The 6,000-nt window shown below is 44.2% G+C and overlaps 1 protein-coding gene across 1 annotated transcript in view; it reads left to right on the top strand.

Moving 5' to 3' along the window:
* The first annotated feature begins 275 nt into the window (after positions 1 to 275).
* Positions 276 to 6,000, top strand: part of LOC142788271 (orexin receptor type 2-like) — a 96,245-nt gene continuing 90,520 nt past the window's right edge. Inside the window, exon 1 of the mRNA XM_075884878.1 lies at positions 276 to 620. The gene's annotated coding sequence lies outside the window, so the exon portion shown is untranslated. The remainder of the gene's footprint in view (positions 621 to 6,000) is intronic.

Genomic DNA, 6,000 nt, shown 5'->3' with positions numbered 1-6,000 from the left:
CTGATTTAAAATGGCTGCGCTGTTTCAAAAAGTGAGATAAATGTAAGGGAATGTGAAAGCAAAAGAACAGGGTACCAGCCTTGAAAAAAAAAAAAGTGATTTTGAGTGTGGGCGCGGGCGTGCGTGCGAGAGAGAAGAGGGAGAAAGTGAAGGGAAGACAGAATGCGCGTTGAAACAAGGGGAGAAAGGGAGAGTCTAGGCTCCGCCTCCCGGGGTTGAGGGAAACGGCCGTCGAACTGCGCGCTCCCGGCTCGCCCAGAGCGGGCTCCAAAAGTTGAGCGCGCGGCAGCGTCTGCTCTTCTCCTGGCGTCGAAGTCGGCGCGACACTCAGCGAGCTCTGCTGAGAGTGAAGAGTCTGCCATTGAAAGTTTTGCGAGCTCCAGAAAAAAAAAGTACGCTGGTGCTGTCGTGGAAAGACCAAGAAGAAGAAATGGGAGGAGGAAAGCGCTAGACACCTTGGTTTGTTTTATAAACCTAAGGCCCCATCAAGTTTTGTGACTGTACGTTGACTTCTCTGATTCTGTGACTATACCCGTGAAGTTTGAGTGTTTCGCTAGACGACTTACTCTGGGAAAGCACCGCAAGAAGAAGGAAGCGCTTGTTGGGTCGACCGGAGAAAGGTAAGAGTTATCTGTGTTTTTATAATAAATAGCGGTCGATTTCGTTCGCTTCAAGAAAGTTGGAAAGTGTGTGATGCATGGAGGGATAATATGTAATGCAACGTTCACAGTCGTTTAATCAGAACAAAAAAAAAGTGGGAGCAGTACCCTAGAGAAGTATTTGAGGACTCTAATTATGGAAAAAGCTCTCTATAGTCTTTTGATGGCCCTTTTAACTCGTCAGGGATAGGATATGGTAAGCTACAGTTACCGCCTTGTGCAATCTGCATCTTTGAATCATGCGGCTATTTATTGAAAAGCTCGTTTTTATGTCAGTAAACTTTCTCGATCGCATACACTGCAAATATGACGACCATGTTTCTGTTATTGATGTTTGTTTATTATTATTGGTAGTACTATTAGTATTGTTATTATGATTTTATTGTATTGCGAGACTATTATGTTAAGCTTTGCAAGTGTGGTTGCGCATTAAGGAATATACCTGAAAAAGTGTGCATAAGGCAAAATCAAGACAAACAAATTTATCATACAACTATTTACAAAAAAATCTAACGACATACAAAGACTTATATAGCAATATGAAAGATACGCACGAAGAAAAAACACGATGTTGCGCATGCATTCTTTTTTTGGAAACTGCTTCAACTATGTGCACCAACATCTTTTCACGTTTGGTTATCTCACGTGTTAGATAAATCACTAGTTGTGGTGTGTTCGATTTTTTTGTTTCATGAAAGAATAAAAAGTGCGAAAACAAGCCGAGCATTTACATGTGAGGTGCATGAAAAAACGCGTCCACAAGCGACACGTCTGTAAGTGAGGCTGGTTTTAACGCTACAGCCATGAATAGCTCGTTTTTTAAGAATTTCGAAGTCAGGGTACTTCGAAAATCTAAGCGAAAAATCTTTGTCTTGTTTATAACCAAAAAAGTGAGGAAAATGCAAATGAAATAAATGAACAAATTTTAAGTGCGAGCGGAAATCACACCCAGGCTGTCTGTGTGGTGAGCAGGTAATTTACCACAGAGCCGCGATATTACCAGAACCTTCCACGGGGAAAAATTTATATGTATGGTATGAAGTGGAATGTAATGGGTGGTCCTCTAAAAGGTCCCCTTGTGATGCAACGCACATGTTTTGACATCTAAGGAGATTTTATTATTCTGCCACGCAACCATACAACCGTTAAAGGGACCATAACGGATATCTTACCGGTTGTAATATTGCGCTTCAGAGGCATATTATCGCACCAGACATCAAAACACGTGAATCACACCATGAGTTAGTGTTATAAAGGCCCACCTATTACAAAGTGCTCTGACATAATCATCAACAGCTGCTAAAGTGTCGAGAAAGTGGGCAGGTTGACGCGTTTTTCGCCCTTTTCGCAAAGTGAAGATATACGGCTCAGTAGGCTATTAAATAAGTTGTTATTGCCCACTTCGCCACGCAAAAGATATTCTAAAATGCCAACTGCAAGTACATATCTATATTTGCAGTAGACATTCAGTAATAGTTTGAAACTGCTAATGTTACGTGCACAATCGTCCTGTTCCTTACGACACTAAAGTACTCTAAACACTATAGTCTAAAGTACTCGGCTGCTGACCCTCAGGTCGCGGGATCGAATCCCGGCTGCGGCGGCTGCATTTCCAATGGAGGTGGAAATGGTTGATTGATTGAGTGATTTGTGGGGTTTAACGTCCCAAAACCACCATATGATTATGAGAGACGCCGTAGTGGAGGGCTCCGAAAATTTCGACCACCTGGGGTTCTTTAACGTGCGCCCAAATCTGAGCACACGGGCCTACAACATTTTCGCCTCCATCGGAAATGCAGCCGCCGCAGCCGGGAATCGAACCCGCGACCTGCGGGTCAGCAGCCGAGTACCTTAGCCACTAGACCACCGCGGCGGGGCGGAGGCGGAAATGGTGTAGGCCCGTGTGCTCAGATTTGGGCGCATGTTAAAGAACCCCAGGTGGACCAAATTTCCGGAGCCCTCCACTACGGCGTCTCTCCTAATAATATGGTAGTTTTCGGACTTTAAACGCACATATCACCAAACTCTCCTAATGTAACTTTTACAAGCACACTGTCTGGGCACCCACTAAGCCATAAATAATCATAATTATATTTAATTCAGTAGGTCAGCATTTATTATGCGATCCTTCGTCATTTTCGGGAGAAGCGTGGTATCCGCTACACACTTGCTAGGAATTTCGTGAAATGCTTTTATCCAGTTGCTGACGACGATGAAAAATTATGTCTAAGTGGATATGCGCCATATTTATTAGGTGATCTAATGTTTTAAGTTTTTTTTATTGGGTTGGAGCTTATAACGACCCACTCCTCAAGCAATTCGCATTTTGTGACGCTTGATTGTTCCTTTGATGTTCCGAAACGCCTTAGTACTCATATTTACGCCAATCTTTCCCGAAATCAAGCATGCTTAAGGTCAGTTTAGAAAATAATTTCCAGCTGCGGTGCGGCTCAGTGGTAGAATACTGGGCTGGCACGCAGTGGAAGTGGGCTCGAATCCCATTGTGTCCTTGGTGTGTTATAATTGCTATGTTTTTTTTTCTTATTTCTTGCGATACTGGTTACGTACACCGGCGGCAGCAGCGCCATCTACGGCACCGCACGTGAGCCGTGTTTCGATATCGTAACAGCTTTCGCTGTAATTGAGAGCCCTTTCACTGCTGCGAATATGACTCTGAGGGGTGCATGGTATACAGCATGTTGCGCTAGTAACTTTATATGCTTTCGTTACTTATCATATTGAGGAATCAAAAAGCCACATACTCAACGATCCTCGCTTTTATGTTGCGCATTGACTATGTTATCACACTGGCAGGAACCGAACGAGCTCTAAAAATTAAATGCTGTATTACACAAGAAACGCGCTTGTTTCGAAACTACAAAAACTGGCGTGACGTTTCCTTTCTATGCAAACGGTGACACCTTTGAGGCAAAATTGTTCAAGTCATTCTGCCATTTATACGAATTATTATGCCTTTTTTTTCTTTACACCCTCATTAAAACCAACACATGCAAGAAAGTTTGTGTTTTAGAAAAAATTGTATACGATTCAGAGTAATTACTGTTCAGGGTTTACGATTCAGAGTAAGTATACCCCACAAGCGCTGTCTGTGTATTTAGAAAAACTGGGTAACGATTCAGAGTACATAGGTACTGTACTATTAGTTTTTGTAAAAGGTTCTTTCGAAGTGCGTCTTCTGGTTTAAGAGAATTTTATTTCCAGATATATCTTTCATCGCTTATGTGCACACAGAAAGATAGACAATGATAATCATGCATATGTACAGTGCCAGCTGTTATATACAGCAAAAATAACTTGTGTTTAGAAAAAAAATTTTAGCATATCCACGGGGGGAATGATAGAAAGTGGGGCGAAGAATCCATTCGTCTGTTCGTCCTTGCTTCCATTCGTCCATGTGTCCGTCTGTGTTACCAGCCATGCGTCCATCCACCCGTCCGTCCGTGCGTCTGTTCGTGCATCCGCACGTCCATCCGTGTGTCCATCCCTGCGTTCGTCCATGCATCCGCCGCTGCGTCCGTTTATGCGTCCATCCATCTGTGCAGCCAACAGTGCCTCCGTCCATGCAACTGTCTGTTTTGTCCGTTTTCCATCCAGTCAACACTCCAAGTACCACCATCTTACCATGTTTTCATCAAATATTCCGCATATGAAAGAACCCCCACGCAGATGACATTCGAAGGACTAAACAAGAGGTGGCACACGCAGACTTTCTTACCGCTTACGCTTCTTGTCTACTTCCACCCTTTAACCACCTCGAGTTCATGGTATATACTAGTTCACTGCATTCACGGCACTGGGGCCCAACGCTCGCTAAACCTTTCTAAAACCAAGGAGGTTACGCCCAGCGAATATAACGCAGCACCCTTTCTTGTCAGATAGTGCTCAATGTACATGCCGATGGCTGATAACGGCGAATGAGAGACAGGAGAATTCGGCTTTTAGTTAACTCGCGCGCTGCGAATTTTTAATTGTTCAACAACGCACAGGAGAACTCTCCCACTGGCACCACCTTGCAGGTCAAAGCATAAGACTGGTAACGCCCTACGACTACGACGAGGGACGAACGGGTGCCGCTTTAAGAAGTTTCGCCCCTAAAAATGTTTAATGATTTCAAGTACTTCGTACTCATGTATGGGAAAGCACTGAGCGGTCCCGCTAAATTACTAATGCCGCGTATAGCGGATAGAACTAGGCGCGGACTAGAATGAGACTGTGTTTAGAGATAAGTGGTCAACGATTTCGACTACTTCGTACTCTATGGGAGAGCAGTGATTTAAGAGAATTTCATTTCCGGATATATCTTACACAGCTTATGTGCACACAGAAAAATGGACAATGCTAATCAATGCGTATGTACAATGCAAGCTGTTATATACAGCGAAAAGAACTTATAGCGTATGCAGTGACGTACAATGCGAAAATTGTACAACAAAGGCAGGACGTTGATGACGTCGAGATGATTAAACCTAAATATACAGTAAGGCTACATGGACAAACAAGGGGGGAGGGGGGGTCATTCACAGTGTAGGGTGATGTTTTGCATTCACCTGTGAGGACAGTTTGCTCTCGCGCTCAAGAAAAATATTGCACAAAAAGGACATGTTTCTAAAGAAGAAAAGGAAAATACACACTGTAATGTCACAGTGGTACAAGCTCTAGCCCACCTCCTCAATAGGGGAGGGAAGGCATGGACACTCTGTTGTTTTTTACGATAATAAATCGCGTAGACCAGCGTCGGAGGAAAGCCTCCTCTCCCAGCATGACTAGTTCTGCGTTGAGATGCATAAGCATTACGTTTCTGAGCCGATGTAGCAGAGGAATCACTTCTCTCTGAGGGCGTCCCCTCAGATGGGCCAGTCCCCTCCGCTTCCATAAGACGAAGGCTCCGATAGCCACTAAGATTTCGACGAAGTTATCCCTGTGGCTAGACTTCCACTAAATGCTTATTTGGAACATTCTGGTAACCATGCGCCAAATGCTGCGCGCTACTATACCTTCATGGAATACATGGTTCAGCGTTTCGACGCGACCGCATTGCGGCCTTGTGGTGGAGGGCACCACGCTGCAAGGCGGTCGGCCGTTGGTAAAGCCTCCCATTCGCTAAGCCAGCTTAGGTCACGGACCTCGGAGAGACGTGTTTGTAAGAGTCCAACATATTTTCTCCCGGCACTTCCGGTGTTGTTTTTCAGATAGGCTTTTCAATGCTTCAGATTCGCTCATGTCGGTGAGGGACATTTCCACAAGTTCTTGAACTGGAAAATCATTTTGCCACTGTTGCAAATATTTTATAACATGTGTGCAATACGCCGGTGCCTGTTCG

Source organism: Rhipicephalus microplus, unplaced genomic scaffold (assembly GCF_043290135.1).
Source record: "Rhipicephalus microplus isolate Deutch F79 unplaced genomic scaffold, USDA_Rmic scaffold_50, whole genome shotgun sequence".
Classification (NCBI taxonomy): Eukaryota; Metazoa; Arthropoda; class Arachnida; order Ixodida; family Ixodidae; genus Rhipicephalus; species Rhipicephalus microplus.
This window is presented reverse-complemented; position numbering and strand designations above follow the sequence as displayed.